At 41.1% G+C, this 20851-nt stretch overlaps 1 protein-coding gene across 1 annotated transcript in view; it reads left to right on the plus strand.

Moving 5' to 3' along the window:
• Positions 1 to 518: 518 nt before the first annotated feature.
• LOC110260233 (uncharacterized) overlaps positions 519 to 20851 on the plus strand; it is a 748649-nt gene continuing 728316 nt past the window's right edge. Inside the window, exon 1 of the mRNA XM_085021828.1 lies at positions 519 to 581. The gene's annotated coding sequence lies outside the window, so the exon portion shown is untranslated. The remainder of the gene's footprint in view (positions 582 to 20851) is intronic.

Here is a 20851-nt window from a genome sequence, read left to right on the forward strand (position 1 = left end):
AATCAGAGCCGTAGCCGCCAGCCTATGCCAGAGCCACAGTAATGCAGGATCCGAGCCACATCTGTGACCTATACCACAGCTCTGGCAATGCTGGATCCTTAACCCACTGAGCAAGGCCAGGGATTGAACCTGCAACCTCATAGTTCCTAGTCGGATTCGTTAACCACTGAGCCACGATGGGAACTCTGGAGTTCACTTTTAAGTCAGACCATGAGAAAACGTATTCACCAAAGGTGTCCAAATTCATCTGGCCATTTCTGCATCACTTGGTAAGATACAGAGAACAGTTCCATTTTATTAAAATGTTAAGGTCTATTCAAAGCATCAAGATGGAGGTCCTTTTTTAGTGTGAACTCGTTGTGGGTCATACAAATATGAGGGGCCTACCGTCCCTGTTATACAAAAGCTCCAGAGCAAAGATTATAATTCATGGCCATCTGAAACAAGTTAATTAACCTCTCTGTGTATGGTTTTTTCCCCTTTGTAAAATGAGGTAATATATATACTTGTGTTCTTAGAGTGTTGGTGAGAACTGAAAAGAAGTTATCCAAGTCAGACCCCTGCAGAGTTCCTGGCGTACAGTAAGCACTTTATATACGTTAACTGCAATTTATTGTCACTGATATTTAAATGCTACCATAATATGCCTGGAAGCGCTGTGACCACTGAGATGGCATTCATAATTGAGGATGGGCAGTGGGAGTCAGAGGAGGTTCTTGGTAACGGAGGGAGACGCAAGAGTTGTCCTGAAGGAGAAGGATTAGGAACATGGGCAGAGGGAGCCAGACAAGGAGGGGTTTTCAGCCTTGCTGTTCCCTCTGCTGTAACAACATCCCCAGATATTTAAAAGACTCACTGCCTTCCTCCAGTGGAATTTTGCTTCCTTCTCATTGAGTCTTTCCACTCATATCCTATGTAAGATTCAACTTCTCATTCTTTCATACCCTTTCTACTTTCTTACTTTATTTTTCTCCTTGCCACATGATACTATCTAAGACTTTGCTTATTGATTTTGTTTATTGTGTGTTAGAAAGTAGGCTCCTGGAGGACAGATTTTTTCTTAAGTTTGTTCACAGCTATTTAAGTACCATCTAGATTCTACAACCATGCCTGGCAAAGGGCTGGAGCTTAATAAATATTTGTTAAACAAATGAATTCCAGGCATGTGGGCAGAAGCATAAGGGTGAAAGAGAACATCTGTTTAGGGAAATGAAAGTAGTTGGATATGGCTTAAGCATAGGGTGTATGCTTTGAAGAAAGAAGACCTTAGTCAGGAGAAGTAGCCAAGGACTTGATCAGAGAAAGCCTTCTTTGATCTTGGCTTTAATCCAAGGAAGTATTAGAAGGTTTTAAGGGAGGGGTCACAGTTTCATTCTTTAAAGCTCACTCTAGTATCAGTATGAAGGACGCAAAGAAGTGGAAGCAGACTGGGACAAGAGGAGCAGTCATTTGACTCTTGTCTGTTAAGATGAAAATGGATGAGGGTCTGATCTGGACATATATGATACAGGTGAGGAGACATTCTTGAAATGAGGTTGGAGTGGGAAGGTGTGACAGTTAATTGGATGAGGAAGGTAAATGAAGAGTGAGGAATTCAAGATGATTTCAAAATTTTAGACTTGGGCATTGCCCAAGCAGGCATGTGCTCAAGGCTGAGTCCATCCGACACGCTCTTCTGAGATTTAAATCTGGAGTGAGGGATTCAAAGGCAGTGCACCTCTAGAATGTTTCAGGACCCCCTGTTGCTGAGCAGTACCCCGCAGAAGAGCAGAGGTAGCCGTCCTGATGTGATGTTCCTGATAATCTTTCTTTTGGCTTCTTTTTCCTCTGACTCTACCTGCGTCTTGGCTTAAATTAATCCCAGAAGCAGATGCTGAGCCTGGGATTTGAGTGCAAAGAATTTGTTAGGGAGATGATGCCTGAAAACACTGGTAGAGGAATGGGAAAATCCAACAGGGAAGGGAAAGAAGTCAAGAAAGAGAACATTAGCGGGCAGGTTACATTATGAACGTCTGGGGCTCAATTCTGCTAGGTCCCTTTGAGAGACTGAATAGAAACTGATTCTCAAAATATGGTTGTAGGACAAACAGCGTAGGCATCACCTGTGAACATGTTAGAAATGCAGGTTCTCAGGGTCCCCTTTTTCCCCCCACAGGCTCCACTTTGACCTTCCATATTAGCATCTCTGGGGATGGAGCCTGTTAAACTATTTTATTTATTTATTTTTTGTCTTTTTGCTATTTTTGGGGCTGCTCCCATGGCATATGGAGGTTCCCAGGCTAGGGGTCTAATCGGAGCTGTAGCTGCCAGCCTATGCCAGAGCCACAGCAACGCGGGACCCGATCCGCGTCTGCAAACTACACCACAGCTCACGGCAATGCCGGATCCTTAACCCACTGAGCAAGGGCAGGGACCGAACCCACAACCTCATGGTTCCTAGTCGGATTCGTTAACCACTGTGCCACGACGGGAATCCCACTGTTAAACTATTTTAGCAGATGCTATAGGTGACTCTTAATATATTAAACTTTAGAACTGCTGATAGAGAATATACCTTAAAGTTAGCTCCCATGGACAGCAAAAAGCTGGATGTATTTTTTCTACCAACTCCTGTTCCTTTGGGCCTTTAAAAATAAAAGGAAAGAATAAAGGGGAAATGGGTGGTTATACTGTAACCTTGAGCGAAGTGATTTTTTAATTCTGTGCCATGAAGTGCTTTCCACGATTATACCCAAATTTGGCTTCCGAGGCAACGTTTTCAAAGCACTGTGGGAAAATTTGAAATTGCTCTTATTCTGTTTTTTTTTTCCCCCTCACTGGAGCCCTACTTCACCAGCTGTCACATATTTCTTCTCACACTGAGACCTCTTTTTCCTTGTGCTTGACCTCTGGTGAGTTGGGCATCATTTATAAGAGTCATAGAAGAAAAGGAAGAGAAAAAAAGAGAATAGGAATAGGTACATATTAAAGCTGGCATACTTGAGACAAGGTGGATAACAAAGACCCTTGGCTCTTGACATGAAGTTTTAAATAACCTTGGTTAGATTTCTGAAAAGTTTCAGGAAACTTCATATCGACTCCGAGGTCTTTGAGATAAAGACACTGGTTGTTGCCTAAATACCAACCTCTAGACTGGTATGCCTTTTGGCATTTGTCTCTTCCTTTTGGGATGAACTTACTGAATTTCCATCAAGCTTTTGGGGAGTAGGATTTGGTAGCTATGTTCTAGCTCCTCACAGGAAGATTTCACTTGGTTAACAGGACTAGTGAGAATATTACACTACAGATTGCAGATGGCACTTGTGGGGGAGATAAACCTAATACCCAGGAGTAAATAACACATATCCAAGGGAGTATTTCTGTCTCTCTTTTTAAAAAAAATTTATTATAGTTGATCTATAATGTTCTCTGTGTGCATGTGTGTGTGTGTATATATATATATTCTTTTTCTCATATTATCTTCTATCATGTTCTATCACAAGTGATTGGATATTGTTCACTGTGCTTTAGAGCAGGACCTCATTGCTCATCCATTCTAAATGTAATCATTTGTATCTACTAACCCCAAGCTCCCAGTCCATCCCATTCCCTCCCCCTCCCCCTTGGCAACCACCAGTCTGTTCTCCATGTCTGTGAGTCTGTTTCTGTTCTGTAGATAGGTTCATCTGTGCCTATTTTAGATTCCACAAGTAAGTGATATCACATGGTATTTGTCTTTCTCTTTCTGACTTAGTATGAGAATCACTTAGTATGAGAATCTCTAGTTCCATCCATGTTGCTGCAAATAGCATTATTTTGTTCTTTTTATGACTGGATAGTGTTCCAGGTGTATATGTACCATATCTTCTTAATAACATGAACACAGGGGTGATGTATCTTTCTGAATGAAAGTTTTGTCTGGATACATACCCAGGAGTGGGATGGCTGGATCATATGGTAGTTCTATATTTAATTTTCTGAGGAACCTCCCTACTGTTTTCCATAATGGCTATACCAATTTATATTCCAAGGGAGTATATCTCTACTCTCACTTAACAAGGCTTCTTACATCCCAGATGAATTTTTTTTTTTTGGCCATGCCCCCAGCATGCAGAAGTTCCTAGGCCAGGGATTGAACCTGCGACATAGCAGTGACAATGCTGGGTCCTTAACCCACTAGGCCACCAGGGAACTCCTGCAGATGAATTGTGGATTCTGGAGTGAGGAGGGGATGGCAAGTGCTGATGTGGCCTGGAAAAGTCATGGGCCTCTGACTTTTCCCCACATCCTAATCCCATCATTCTAATGGAAGGAAAATCTGTCCATTATTCTTTGAGGACTCAAATCCAAGCTCTCCCCTGTGACAGTTAACAGTAGTTAACTCTGGTTATAACTAGATCTCACTCCTTCAATCTCTCCTCATCTTGATTTTCATTCTCCCTAGGGGATCTCCTCACTCACAGGTCATTAAACACCACCTATTTGCTGATAAATTGCAAATTTATACTTTCATCTCAGTCATTGTTTCCTTGGCTACGGATTAGGTTAGCCACCTGATGAGGGACAGCTCCCCGGGCTGGTTCCTAAAGCTCAGGGTACCTAGGAGGAGCCTCTGACCCTCCTCTAGAGTCCCATATACACTCCTTCTGCAGGGTTTCCCAGAGGACACTTTCCCTCTTCCTACTGGATAGGCTGAAATCGTTCTGTTCATGATGTTCTGCTCACTCAACTTTTCTTTCACAGACAGTATCAAAAGTGATAAATTACCCATATGATTATTTTGTATTAAAGTACAGTTGATGCGCAATGTTGTGCCGATTTCTGCCATACAGCAAGGTGACCCAGGTGTACATATATATACATATAATGACCATATATATGTATGCCATACATATAACTACCATATTTGTGTGTGTATACATATATGTGTGTGTATATATATCACATACACACATATATATGCATATATACATACATATATATATATACACACACACATTCTTTTTGTCATGTTATCTTCTCTCATGTTCTATGACAAGACACTGGCTATAGTTCCATGTGCTCTACAGTAGGGTCTCATTGCTAATTTATTTACTGTCTGTTGCTCAGACTAGGCTATGAGTTTACAAGGACAGAGAATATTTTGTTTACTGCCGAACTGCTAAAATGTTTTACAGAGCTAGACACTAAGCGAATACTTGAGTATCTGTTGAACGAATGGATGAATAATGTTGTCCATAGTTGAATTCAAGGGTGATTACAGGTGGCAAGATAATTAAGGTGTCCAGGAAGACTCAGGAAGGAGGACTGGCTTGGTGAGCCAATGTGAGAGGTTAGAGATGGAGAGGCTGAAAGCCTTCCTTCCTCTATTCTGTGTACTAAACTGTAGAGAAGAGATGCGAGGGTGACCAGACAAACAGGAGCAGAGTGTCTTCTTACTGAAGCTAAGCAGCAGTCAGTCATCTCCTGCAATTCAGGGCTCCTGGTAACCTTGTTAGAGAAGCTTACCTACCTAGAGTCTTGGGCCTGATTCACACACACGGCAACTGTTCCAAGATGGAGGTGGAGATGGAGAAGGAGAGGGGAGGAGAGAAGGAGAGAAGGAGAGAGGGAGAGAGAGACCCTATATGGTGGGGAGGTCCTTCCCACACTGAGACAAGAAGCAGAGAAGAAAGACTCTTTCGCCTGAGAGCCCAAATGTCCAAGGGAGCAAGAGGCACTTTGAGGAGCTTAATGAATGGCAACTAACTAGCCTGGCTACTCCCTCTTTTGGGCGAAGAGAGTGAAGTAGTAGTTGGTGAAATAAAGGGGCTAAGTGCTTGTTCACATATACCCACCTTATAGGAAGAAAACAGATGCTCTTCTTCTAGGGAGGAGTAGAAATAAGGTTTTTCCCCTTGAGGCCAGAAGGTTGACACACATTATCACACGCCTTGTTTGCCCCTGTGGATAGGATCCTAAGAAGATCCTCCTTTGAACCATGAATGAATGTGGTAATTTGCCATTGTACCTTGTATCTACATTATTTATATCCCTTATATTATTAGACAGTTATTATCTCTTTATGTGTCAATATCTCCCAATAGTCTTTGAGAATTTTGGAGGAAAGACCACACATTTTCACTTTTGTAACTTCTGGGTCTGGGTAGATTTGGGAGCATATTTTTAACCCAATAATGTTGGTGAAACAAATATGCACATGAAAGAAAAAGTGGACAGTATCTAAAGATGATGAGATACTTTTCATGATATTTCAGCCTTTAGGAGACTCCCTGTCTTTTCCGGTACTTGGGTAGCTCCCATATTGTTGTGGATCATGAAAGTTAGTCAATGATCATAGCAGTTCTGTACTTCTCCAGTTAATTCATGAAAATGTATCTTCATACTTTTTTCTCCCTAAATAATCCAGGGAGAGACTGTAGGAAGGCATGATTCTAGATATGTAGAGTCCCCATAGGTTTGTAGGACCATTCTAAGTTTACAGAAAAAAAAAAAAATGCTGGGGATTGTTTTATTTACAAATAATGAACCAAAGTGACTCACCTCATCCTGTGTGTCTGAATGACATTATTCTTTTTATTTTTTAACCCAAATTATGTGTGTGTGTGGGGGGGGGGGAGACACTTGGAAATTAGAATAACTAGTACCCTGCTTTTAATGAGGACCTAGAAATGATGAGATCATAGAACCAGCATGAACTTGATGCCACACAGCTCATTTAGTCCAAGAATTGCTATGCTACATAACAAGACAAGGGGCTTAGGCGCTCTCGCTCTCTCATTCTCTTTTGCTCGCTCTCTCTCTCTAATGGATTTCCATAAACACAAGGATGCATGGCACAACTGCTCATGTTTAAACTTGAACTATGCTTTTTTTTTTCTCTTTACTGAAGGATCAGTGAAATGTGTCGGTCCCCAAGATATGACCAAATAGTGTCAAAACCGGGATGAAAACGCAGATGTCTGCATAATACTTCTTAAAGCCACCAGAAGGCTATTAAGAGATTTGAGACCAAACACTGTAGTAATAAAGATTCTTCATAGGGGAAGCTTAGTTGTTATGAGAGTCACATCTATGTGTTTGGAAAATGGAGAATTTTTTCATGGAGAGCGAGGAGAGAAAAAAAGCATATTAAGGTGCTCAAAGAGGGAGTTCTCAGGAATTTTTTGGAAAAATTGTTTAAATTTTAGATTTTAAAAAGATATTTGATACTTTATAATTTTATTTATTAGATATTAGATATTTTCAGAAGGATTGGGAAGTCACAAGGACACTGAGTTCTATGAGCCAGATATCCGTACTTCTGGGTGTAGGGTGAGGGACAGAGATCTCTGGTGAGCCTAAAAGAAATCAAGGCTAGCTGGGCCTCTCTATGCAGTGGTGGCGACAATAGCCTTCAGCCCTCTTTTTATCCAAGGTGATTTATGTGAGATTGAGACGGTTTCATTGAAAAAGAGATTGATGCCTCCCTCCATGGAAAGGAAATGGATTGGGGGAAATGAAAAGAATGTCAGTGTCTGAACCAGACCCATAGATTCATATTGGTGCCCGGAGGTGGGGTGTAGAAAGGCTGCTCTGCCACAAGTTAGAGGACCCATTTCTGCCAGTAAGACTTGAGAAGGAAGTAGTCCTGTTTGGGGGGAATATGGGTTAATGATGTGATAGAGACTGTGGAAAAGAGATAGCTCCCCACTTCTTAAGGACACTGCTTTGGCACTATAGAGAATGCTTATGGATCACAAGGAGTTAATGCTTGGTGTGGACATCAGTGTGGACATGCCCCCAGACCACTTATGTATGTTAGAGAAAGAAGGAACGCCGTGGAGACCTGATATTCTTGGAACACTGTGACGAATGAATGCCCTACAGTGGAAACTCCATCACTTGAACAAGACTCTATGGACCAGGGTCCATAGTCAGCATGAACTCACACTTTCCTTCATGGAAACTCTTAGTGTGTCTCAGAACACTCCAGTGCTCTCAGGTTGAAAACCTCCCAATCAATACAATTGAAGATGGCCATTGCTGGGGACACCGAAGAGAAAACATTAGTCACCTAAGTTCAAGTGTCCTACACAGGTTAAGAGCACATCACAATATCAAGACCTCAGCTCTCTTCAATCCTGTTCCTCCTTCACCATCCTCTCCAAACGGGAGGATGTTGATGTGAGTATTAAAGTGGAGGGATTTTTAGTGGCCATGGTGTTGGACACACAATTTCTTTCTTCCTTGGGATTCTTTTCTTCCAATGTGCAATACTTCTGAGAGGGGTAAACTGTTTTGTTTTGTTTTGTCTTGTTTGCTCTTTTAGGGACACACTGCGGCATATGGAGTTTCCCAGGCTAGCGGTCAATTCAGAGCTACAGCTGCTGGCCTATGCCACAGCCACAGCAACTCGGGATCCGAGATGTGTCTATGACCTACACCGCAGCTCATGGCAAGCCAGATCCTTAAACCACTGAGCAAGGCTAGGGATCGAACCCACATCCTCATGGATCCTGGTCAGGTTCATTAATGGCTGAGCCATGAAGGGAACTCCAGGGTAAACTATTTAATCATTGATATGAGGACATAGGATGATATAAAAAATGAATTTAGGGGAATGGGGCAACTGATGAGGAAGAAAGAATGCAGGAAGAGAAAAGATAGATCACAAGTTTGGTTGACATTATGTGTTGGTGTAGGACAAGCTTTGCTCAAAATCATCCTCTGTTTTTAGTGTGTTACCCCCATCTTTGGTGTTCCCACCTAAAAATGCAATTTTGCCATTTCTCTCCTTGTATATTCAGAGTAAATGTATTCCTGTGAAACTTGAAACCAGTACACTGCAACGCAACGCAGATTTCTCAACATGATTAATTCTAGGTTTGCGCTGGCCACAATGCAGGATCTTTCACCCAAGCATGACAAGATGCTGTATACCCACTCTATAGTTTTCTCCTCTCTTTGTAACTAATGGAGAGAAACGGAGAGGGATGGCTGGTTGGCTACAAAACAGAGGCAGAGCCAGAAACAGAACCTCAAGTCCAACTTCTCTTTTTCATACTCTTTCTAAAATTATGGGACCGTTTCCTTCCTCCTCCTTCTTGTCCCATTGCCCTTCCCGCCTGTGACTGTTGTCCACACCAGTACTTTGACAGAAATGACTTTCCTGGAAGTCAACGGATAAAATTGTGAAAGCGAAGTCCTAAATGTTCAACAGTCCATGCTTTTGGAGTGTCAGACTAGGATATTTCTCATCATTTAGAGAGCTGTTTAGAACTCATTTCTGAAAGTGTTACTAAGAGGTTTTATACTCCTATCTAAGTCAGAGGCTATTGGACTATGTTTCCTTATGTTAAAACTTGATGTTATGCAAAAACCCACAACTCCAAGCCCACAGATGCTAAGAACAGACTGAAGCGGTGTTGCAGGGGTGGGGGTGGGGGGATGGAGTGGGCTAAATGGATGAAGGGGGTCAAATATACAAACTTCAGTTATAAAATAGAAGTCTTGTGAATAAAATGTATAGCACGTTAACTATAGCTAATAATACTGTATTGCATATTTGAAAGTTGCTAAACCAATAGACCTTAAAAATCAGAAAAAAAAATTGGTAACTATGTATGGTGGCAGAGATTAACTAGACTTATTGTGGTGATCATTTCACAATGTATATCAAATCATGTACATATAATGTTACATGCCAACTATACCTCAATAAAAATATGTTATTTATTAAAAAAAGTTATGACCTGTAAAAATGGGGGTAAAATTACATCCTTAGGATTTTTGGAGGACTAAATGGGATACTTTATATTAAATGCTCAGCTACTTTTTATTTTATGGCTGCAGACTAAAGGAAAAAATGTACCTTCAGTTTTAACACAATTCAAATAATTTCAGTTTCATAAATATTTCCTGTGTACTTATTTTGCCTTCTATTACCAGGAAGATGAGGTAATAATTGAACTCTATCAGCTTTTTGGCTCTAGCTATAACCAAATTTTGTGTCAGTGTGGGTGGTTATGTAACCCCTGTGGAGGAAAACAATATGCCAACAGTGGTATTGGCATCTTCTTTGTTGAACATTTCTTTTTTTATTTCTTTTTTTTTTGTTTTTGTTTTTGTCTTTTTGCCATTTCTTTGGCCACTCCTGCGGCATGTGGAGGTTCCCAGGCTAGGGGTCTAATCGGAGCTATAGCTGCCAGCCTACGCCAGAGCCACAGCAACGCAGGATCCGAGCCGCATCTGCAACCTACACCACAGCTCATGGCAATGCCGGATCGTTAACCCACTGAGCAAGGGCAGGGATCGAACCCGCAACCTCATGGTTCCTATTCGGATTCATTAACCACTTTGCCACGACGGGAACACCTGTTGAACATTTCTTTAACATAAAGCCTCGGAGCATGGATTCTAGAACTAAAACTGCCTTAGATTAAATCCTGCCTCTGAACCTTTCTGGTTGTGTGACCTTGGCAATTTTCTTAGTCTCTCAGTGTTGGAGTTTCTTCATAATAGTGCCCATTTCTTAGAGTTGTAGGGATTTACATGTTCAACTCATATAAGATATTTGAGTCATGCCTGGCTTGGTGTTAAGTGCTCATTTACTGTTAAGTCATCCTTATTTGCTGCAGTTTGACCAGTCAGGGTGTACTGTCATCTAGACTTGGCTGGCTCTTCATCACTGGAGGAAGCATCTTGGTGGGTCTCTGTGTTCTAGAGTCTAGTCCTCCATTTATACATACCGAACTCCCAGTTTTGTAATTGCACTGAAGCTTATAATTCTGAAGATTGATTTACTAATTTGCCACAAAAATATAACCACTGTGTACTATATCAGTTAAAAGTATGAACTATAGAGATGTGTTCTAGCTTAGCTTCGGCTCAGATATAGTTGCCTATTCTTGGGCAACTTATTCCATCCAATCTTCAGTTTCCTCTCCTGTAAGATCAGGATAAATATGCGTGCCACCTTCTGAGGAATGTGATGAGGATTCCATTTATGGAAAGCACTCAGTACCAGGGGTAGAATCCATGAAGACCTGTCAGTTCCTAGGTTCTCCTTTCTGAGTAAGAGGAAGACATTTCTCAGCTTTCCTTGCAGCTAGATGTGACCATGTGACTGAGTTCTGGCCATTGGGATGTGCACGAGTGATGTGCATCAGTTGCAGCCTGGCTCAGCAGACCTCAATGCTGAGCAAGCTCAGCAATCTTTGTTCCCTTTCTCTATCCATCAGTTGAATTCATAAGTCTCTGAAGACTCAGGGGACAACAGTGCCAATGATGGAAGAGGCTTCAGTTCCTGATTAAAAGTGTGGATTAGAGACTTCCTGTTCTTTCCAACCAAAACCCACACTAGACCACAAGTGAGGGAGAAATTTTTGAAAATGTATTGAGTTAAGCTGCTGCTATGTAGGGTTTTTGAAACAGCACTTCTAACCTCACCTGTGTAGCACAGTAGCTGACTGGTCAACATGATCAACGCATGTCAGCTAATAACAATCATCAGCAATCAGACCATGATGTTCATGGTCACAAATCTCCTATTTGTGGTTCCACAGGAGAAATTAAATAAGACTTTTGTACATTTCTCAAAATACTTATGAACAAAGGAATCAGAATAAAGGCATACAGTTGTTAGACCCCAAAGCAATTTCAAAACAACAGTGATATCGACACAGAGAACAAACAGTAATGCAAATCCCACTTGTTCCTCAATAGTGAACTTGCGTTAATTATCATGCTTCTACTTTCTGATCCAGTCAAGACAAGGCTCAGAGAACATTGATACATTTGTTCCCCTTGGACTAGCCTTTTAGAGATGGCATGCCCATTATCTACATGATTGCACATTGTTTCTTTAAACAGGATCCAACGCAGTTGATGTCTTGAAAGCTATGACCAAATTTTACCAAAAATGAATTTTTTCTTTGTTTACCTGATTCACCCTGATGAACCAAATCGATGCTATGTGTATGCAATCGGGAATATATTAGTACAACTTACGCTTCCTTGAGGTTATTCCATAGTCACTGTGATTGGAATTTTGAGCATTTCCCCAAACTTTTAAAGAACTGATCGGTTGACATTGACAGACAGCTTGGGTTATATTTGAGGGTTAGCTTTTAGTAGTTAATTTTCAGAGAATAACCTCGTTTTCTAAGTTCCTAAAGTCACCTGACTTTTGCCCATACTATTTTCTCACCGTTTTGATTTATACTTCCATTTCGTGCCCTTCAAATCTTTACTGAGGCCACTTGACATCATTGGACATTCTTTTATATCTCAGCATCCCCAGGTATTTGCCAGCTCCTGGGCTTATTTGGGGTTGGTGCTTTCAGAAGCTTGACTAACTCCATGTGGTAGCTGGCATGATGTTTTGGCCCAACACGGTGGAAACAATGGATTCCTAGAGAGTTACCATCTGGACTGCACCATCAAAGGAGTTAGAGCACTCTAAAAGGGAAAACATGATAAACTTATGCCCTCAAATTACTGTATTTCTGTGCCACTCAACAATTACATATTAAACACATACTAGATGCCAAGAAGTAAGAGTATAATTATGGGTATGTTGCAGTTTTGTGCTGGGAGAGCCCATAAGCTTGTAAGGGAGAAATAGTCGTATTCTTAGTACACAACTATTGTTTTCAATAGTTAACTGCTTTTGTTTGCTTAAGGAATGCCTGAGTAATGCACAACTTTTAATTTGTACCTTTTAACCAACCTTTTAACCAAGACATGATCCATATATAGTGAAGCACACAAATCTTAGGTATACAGCTCAATAATTTTTTATATACACACTCAGTTCAAGATGTAGAACCAGAAGTTTAGTTATGCCTTTTATTAGCTAATATACACCATCCAAAAGGATGCCTCTGACACTATAGATTAGGTTTGTGGTTTTGAATTTCAGAGAAATGGACTTATATGAACCTGTTTGTGTCTAGCTTTTATTGCCAATATTGTCTGTGACTGATGTTATTATTTTTTTTAATTTTTTTTTTTTTTTGTCTTTTTGCCTTTTTCTAAGGCTGCTCCCACGGCATATGGAGATTCCCAGGCTAGGGGTCTAATTGGAGCCCTAGTCACCAGCCTACACTAGAGCCACAGCAACGCAGGATCCGAGCCGTGTCTGCAACCTACACCACAGCTCATGGCAATGCTGGATCGTTAAAAGGGCAGGGACTGAACCCGCAACCTCATGGTTCCTAGTCGGATTCGTTAACCACTGCGGCAACGGGAACTCCAAGACTGATGTTATTGGGTGTGGCCATAGATTCATCCATCCTGCTCTTGGATGTTCTGAGTACTTCTAATTTGGGGACTTTATGATAGAACTACAGTGAATGTTCTCATATAGGCATTTGTTGCCTATACAACAAATAGCAATGAGTCATGTTGCCTCATAGGCTATCTAAGCACTCATTTTTGAAGGCTCTATACACAGGATGGGAATTTTGGTGTCATAAGGACACACATGTTTACTTTAGTAGATGGATACTGGTAAGTAGTTACCCATAGTGTCTCACTTTATGTCCCCTTTAGCAGTGTTTGAGAATTCCAAATGTTCTCTATCCTGACCAAAACTTGGTTTTGTTAGTACAAACAACAACTAGATGTAGATGTGATGGTTTCTTATGGTGTTCATTTTCATTCCCTCGATAAATAATACATTTGTTTATTGATACTGATATATTTTCTTGTGTGAACTGCTTTTTGAGGATTTTTCCTTTTAAAAAGTTGGATTATTTGTTTCTTTTATTATTTGTAAAATTTCTTTATACCTCTATGAGTATTTTGTAGGATATATGTATATGTATATATTTGTCCTTATAATTTCTGTAGGAACTGTAGTGATAGCTCTCTCTCTTTTCCCCTAATACTGTATTTTCTCTTTTTTTTCTCCTCAATCGGTATTTTTTTGGAGCATATCAATTTTGTTAATCTTTTAGAAAACAATTTTTTGCCTTTGTTGGTTTTCCTCCGTTGCCTGTTTTTTTATTTAATGAATGTCTATTTCTATTTAATTGATGTCTGCTTTTATTGTTATTACTTTTTTCTGCTTACATTGGATTTAAATTTTCTAATTTTTTTTAGCTTCTTGAAAATGAAATCTTAGTGCATTGGTTTTAAACTTTTATCTTTTTCTAATATATGCATTATTTTAGCTTTATACCACACATTTTGACATGTGGTATTCTCATTGCTGTTCAGTCCTAAGAATTTTTTTTTTTTTTTGTCTTTTTGTCTTTTGTTGTTGTTGTTGCTATTTCTTGCGCCGCTCCCGCGGCATATGGAGGTTCCCAGGCCAGGGGTTGAATTGGAGCTGTAGCCACCGGCCTACGCCAGAGCCACAGCAACGCGGGATCCGATCCGTGTCTGCAACCTACACCACAGCTCACGGCAACACCGGATCGTTAACCCACTGAGCAAGGGCAGGGACCGAACCCACAACCTCATGGTTCCTAGTCGGATTCGTTAACCACTGCGCCACGACGGGATCTCCCCAGTTCCTAAGAATTTTTAATTTTTCTTATGAGTTTTCTTTTACACTTGGATATGCTTACAAATTTGTTTATGTCTCCTTTTAGTTATGTCAACTTGGCTTTATGCATTTGGAGGTTGTGTTAATTGCATATAAATTTTAGAAAGCTAAGTCTTTCTGTTGAGTTGTCCCTTTTGCTATTATGAAATGCTCTTCTTTAACTCTTGCCTTTCAGTCTACTTGTTATTTATGTAACAACCTTAGCTTTCTTTTTATTAGTTTTGTATTGTATAGATTTAAATATTTTTTTACATTTTTGTAGACATATTTAAGTTCTGTCTCATATATAGCATGAGATTTTTGTTTAATCTAGTCTGAAAATATATGCCTTTTAATTTGATTTTAAAACCTATTTACATTTAATGTAATTGCTGATATAGGTTTTATGCTTATCATCTTATTTTTTATTATATCTGGTTTTTTTTTTCCTTGTTTCTTTTCTCATTTTCTTTTGGATTAATAAAGTATGCATTTTTACAGACTCCACAAGACATTACTATTGTTACTACTTTATTTTATTTATTTATTTTTTTTTAATTAGACTAGTAACTCCTTAAGCTTAATTTTTTTTTTTTTTTTTTTTTTTTTTTTTGTCTTTTGTCTTTTGTTGTTGTTGTTGCTATTTCTTGCGCCGCTCCCGCGGCATGTGGAGGTTCCCAGGCTAGGGGTCCAACCGGAGCTGTAGCCACCGGCCTACGCCAGAGCCACAGCAACGCGGGATCCGAGCCGCGTCTGCAACCTACACCACAGCTCACGGCAACGCCGGATCATTAACCCACTGAGCAAGGGCAGGGACCGAACCCGCAACCTCATGGTTCCTAGTCGGATTCGTTAACCACTGCGCCACGACGGGAACTCCCAATTGTTACTACTTTAAATAGCTGATATTTATTTTTATATTAATAGTTGTCACCAGAATTTTTCTGATAAAAGCTTGGGGTCTGAGTGGAGCCAAAATTGCTTTATTACTGTTTAAGGAAGGACTTTGCTTAATGCTGGATGAAGCGGGACATGAAGAAGAAAGAGAAGGAGAATGGAAGTGGAACAGGAGTAGGGTCAGCGGCAAATGTGTGGGCATTTACTGATTAGGTTCTATGATTCAGAAGGAAGGTCAGTCATGTGAGTAGAGTGTGGGTGAGGCAGGGACAGGTTGAGCAGGGGATGTACAGAGAGCAAGAGAAGAGTCATTTTGAGTGGCCTCACCATACACTTAGGAATTAGCAGCAATATTGAGGGGGCACTTATGAGGCCATGGAAATGGGAAGTTCAACACAATTTTGTCTAGCTCACGTGTGGTAGGGAGATAATAATTAAAATCTTTGATACATAGGAGTTTCCCTCATGGCTCAACAGAAATGATTCTGACTAGCAGCCATGAGGACGAAGGTTCGATCCCTGTCCTCCATCAGTCGGTTAAGGATCTGGCATTGCTGTGAGCTGTGGTGTAGGTTGCAGACACAGCTCGGATCCTGCGTTGCTATGGCTGTGGCAAAGGCTGGCAGCTGTAGCTCTGATTTGACCCCTAGTTTGGGAACCTCCATATACCTCGGGAGTGGCCCTAAAAAGACTAAAAAATAAAATAAAATAAATCTTTGATACATAAAGAATTGTGCCCCAAAGGAAGTTCCCTTGTCATGCAGTGGGTTAAGGATTCAGTGTTGCCACAGCTACAGCACAGGTCACAACTGCAGCACAGATTCAGTCCCTGGCCTGGGAACTTCGACATGCCAAGGGTGCAGACAAAAAAAAAAAAAAAAAATTTGGGCCATAAAAAGATATTCTAAAATGTGGAGGAAATAATTTAAAAATGATATGATGAAGACTATCCACTGGATGTGGGAAGGGAGCTGTTCTATAAACTATTTTCGTACTGTATAGAATGACTAAAATAAGTCTTAAAGAATCAGTAGATATTTTCCAGGTAGACAAAGTAGTGGTGAGTGAAGAATGTTTCAAGGAGAGAAAGCAGTATGTATTAAAGCATAGTGGTGTGAATCAGTATTCTTTAAAAATAAATTCATTGAATCAATCTTTACTGAGTTCCCACTAATCGTCAGACTCTAGACTAATCAAGGAACTGCAGGGGTTTAGGTTGGCTGGTATGCAGGCAGCAGAAAGGGGTAGAAGTTCAGAGCATAGGTTCTGGTGTCAGACAGACTTGAGTTCAAATCTCGGCTCCATTACTTCTGAGTTGTGCCAACCTGGGCTTGTTATTTAATCTCTTTGTCCCTTTGTTTCCCCATCTATCGATATTTGCTGTGAGTATTCATGAGAAACTATATGTAGAGCACTTTGCCCACTGCCTATATGTGACCAAATAGCCACCAGTACTTCTTCCATATTGTTAATTTAGTATAAATGAGCACAAAATATTTTATGGGTATACAAGATCCACTTTCTATAACCACTGACAGATCCTTTTACACATCATTATGGGGAAAGCAAGAAGCTTTTCCAAACTCCTTTCCTAGGACCAGGAGTAGGAATTCTTGATCTCGTTCCATTGGTTATGAAGAGTTTTCACAGAGCCAAAGTTTTACTTCTCTCCTGGGGGGTGGGGAGAGCGGCTGGGTGGATACATCTGCATCACAGCTTTTCTGGGTAAACTGGTCACTCCCTACTGATTTGTTATCATGCTAAAAGTGTCTCCTCCCTTCCTTTCTGGAGCTTTTGCAGCTGTTCCTGGAAGGAGACCCAGTTGAAAGGGGTTGTTATGGACCCGGAACAGCTGGGATCTTTAACGATCTGTCAGCAGCTCACAGCAAAGTTCCAAAACCCTGAGGTAATGATGAGGGTGGTGGAAGATGGAGGAGGAGCTGATTCTGCAAGAAGCTGAAAGCTTCTTTGAAATCCAGTGACACAGCTCTTGAGAGGCTCGCAGGCTGGAGAAGGACATAGAAGACTGATGAGAGGAGAGACTCTTCTCTAGGGATGACTTGAGGGCAAACAAGTGAGAACCTGTGGGAGAATTCCACTGTGGGCAATGGGGGGGAAATCCTGGGGCCAGGAAATTATAGGCTGGTAATTAGCTGGTCAGAGCAATCAATAGTCATGTTGATTGTCATTTGCTTGCAAATTGCACACCTGGTGTCCCTCAGAAAATCTTGGCCACAAGACTTAGATTGCTGATACTGAAGGTTATAAACTGTAATTACTCTCTGTCCCATCATCCATCACAGTATGATTCCCAGGACCCTTGGTCTCTGGATTCCAAAACAGGGTACAAGGGACTCAGCAAGTTAGTAGGGAGAAGCTGGAGGCTGAGTGGTGGGCTGCTGGCCCCATTTGTTCAGTTTTCAGCAAGGCTGAATAAGAAGAGATTCAGTTCCATGGAGTCTAGGCTCTGAGGGCTGTTGCTATTTTTAAATTGCTTCCATAACCAGGGATAACCACCCTGTGTTTTTCAGGCTTGTTTGTTTGTTTTCTTTGTTGCAGGGGACAAAAACCCAACTTGAATGAATACATGAGAAATTGTGTCAGTGGAAATTTGAGTCAAAAGGGGTTTTGTTTATTGGTAAATTCAGAGGATGACAAGCTCTGGACATGGCTCAATCCAGAGGCTCATGAAGTCTTCAGACTCAGTATTTCCTTATTGTCATCTCTCAGTGTTAACACTTTTCTGCATTACTCTTCATGTGAGAAGTTTCCCCCAGAAGGGGGCAGAGAAAGCCACTAGTGGCTCTAAGCCTTTATTCTACCAGCTTCCACAAACCCAGCATAAGGAGGGAACCCCTTTCCCAAAGGTTTCAGTGTAAAGGACTCTCATCTGCTAAGTTGTAATGTGTATATCTTGGAACCATTCTTGGTGCCTCTTATTAGCCACACCTGAGTCCCAGGTGTGTGAATGAATATGTGCTGGGGAGGTTAAAAGTATTGGATGTTCTCTAAGACCTAAACTAGGTTTCAAATCTGTACTACTCTTCCAATCATGAGACCCCATAACAGAGAATGGAAAGTCTGGTTCAATTCAATTCCTCAGACATTTACCAGGCACTTTCTATGTGCCAGGATCTGTGGGAGGCCCTGGGAAAACGAACATGAATGTAACATCAACTCTGCTGTCAGAGATCTCACAGTTTGGTGACTAAGACTACAAGAGTACGGATGAGTTCTGTAGTGGTGGGATGGACAGAATCCCATAAAAATACAAAGAAGGGAATATGTAACATGGATCCATGGCTGACTAGGTGCTGAGAAGACCCCTCTCAGAGAGTCTTCAAGATTTCAAGACTCAAAGTAAGGAGGATTTTGCTGGAAGTGTTAGAAGCAGGGGAAGCCTTCCAAGCAGAGGGACTGGTGTGTGCAAAGGTATAGAAGTGTGTCGTATGGTTAAACATGGACGAGACAGAACAGGGAAGGAAGGCTTGTTAGGTTGTGGCAAAAGCTTAGATGAAGTTATAAATTCCCAAATTTGGGAGGGGGGTGGGGTAGGCAGATTCTAGGATAACATCCAATGATCATTTCCCTTGTATAGTCTCCTCCTGAAGTGCAGGTAAAACCTGTGAATATGATGACCTACTATGCCATGACAAGGTTATATTACATGGCATGGTTTACCATAAGAGAGAGTCCTGGGGGCTAGGTCTAATAACATGAGCCTTTTAAGAGTAGAAATTTTCAGGAGTTCCTGATGTGGCATCGTGGCAGAGAGGAAACGAATCTGACTAGAACCATGAGGTTGCAGGTTCAATCCCCAACCTCACTCAGTGGGTTAAGGATCCGGTGTTGCTGTGAGCTGTGGTATAGGTCGCAGATGTGTCTCGGATCTGGCATTTCTGTGGCTGTGGTGTAGGCTGGCAGCTGTACTTCTGATTAGATTCCTAGCCTGGGACCCTCCATATGCTGCAGGTGCAGCCCTAAAAAGAAAACAAAAATGTAGAGTAGAAAGTTTTCTCCAGCTGGAAGCAAAAGAGGGAGCCAGAGACTTGAAGATGGATGTGGTCACATGGAAAAAACCCAAGGGTGGCCCCTAGCAGCAGAGCACAACCCCTATCTGAGAGTCAGCAAGAAAACAAGGACCGCAATCCTATAACCCCAGGGAATTAGAGTCTACTTAACAACCAGAAAAGAGCTCAAATGTGGAATCTTCCCCAAAGTTGTCAGAGAATAGCTCAGTCTGGCCAGCACCTTGATTTTGGCCTTTCAAGACCTTCTGCAGAAAGCTCACTTGAATCTGCTCAGTTTTCTGAAGTACAGAACTGTGAGTTAAAAAGTGGGTGGTGTTTTAAGCTGCTAAGTTTGTGGCAAGTTTTTCTGAATCAATAGAAAACTAATATAGATGAGAAAAATGAAGAGTTCCCCATGAGATTATACCTACTTGATTCTAAGACTACACAGAAGTGTAGGCTCCTTGGGGCTGGGATTGTGTCCTGTATTTACCAATGTGGAGTCAGCACCCATTACTCTACTTGGTACGCAAAGACAGAAAACAAGAATCAGTTGAATGAATGGATATGTTAAGAATCTATTCCAGCCACAATTAGGTGAAACCTTCATTTTGTGTGTCCTCCAGATGTTAGTGAGAAAGAGCCTCTGTGTGTGTGCAGTACTCCACCTACAAGCCTGAATTCCCAAGATGACCCAGCAGCAGCCAAATGCTCCTTTCCTCAGCCAGCTAATTATTTTGTAATACCAACTGTACATGCAGTGTTATGTACTAGCCTTTCTGCAGGTACAACCCAGAAGCTGAAAAATCAGCCTTCTATCTTCAGCAAGATCGCTAACTTCTTGAGTACAGATCATCAAATGGAATATAATGAGAGTGTGTTATGGGAAGAAAAGCAAGGGATTCATAATGAGAGGACCTGGGTTTAAGACCTGGCTCTGCCCCTTATTTGCCATGTGACCTTAAGCGGTCACATAATATTGTTTGAGCCTCAGTTTCCTCACCTTTTGGGGCACAGTGGTAACATTATCTCTCATTGCTGTTGTGACACTCATACAAAATGTTTGAGAAACGCAATTTGCAAACTATTTAGTTATAAGCCAATATTAGTAACAAAAAGAGATACTAGGAATATTAAAGATAAAACTAGAAGCTGCCCAAAAGAAAAGCAGAGGATGATAGTGACCCCAGGGAGAACTCAGGCAAGCCAAAGGACATCAGGAATTCTTGCACAGTCTTGGGTTGAGATTTCAAATAAGTCATAGGTGTCATTTGGTAGAAGGATACAAGGGCATGGAAAGGGGTGGGGTGGCTGTGGGGCAGAAGTATATCCAGAATTAATTTTTTGAACCATTCAATGTACAGCCTTAAAAGTCTTTTATCTTCCTGGGAACCAACCATGTTCAACAAGTGCTGGAAATCTGGCAAACAAAGAACACAGAGATCTTAAT

This window comes from Sus scrofa, chromosome 4, assembly GCF_054392235.1.
Source record: "Sus scrofa isolate SSC_HxYL_T2T_F1_AM1 chromosome 4, Sscrofa_HxYL_maternal_Yorkshire_Landrace_v2.0, whole genome shotgun sequence".
NCBI classification, from domain to species: Eukaryota; Metazoa; Chordata; class Mammalia; order Artiodactyla; family Suidae; genus Sus; species Sus scrofa.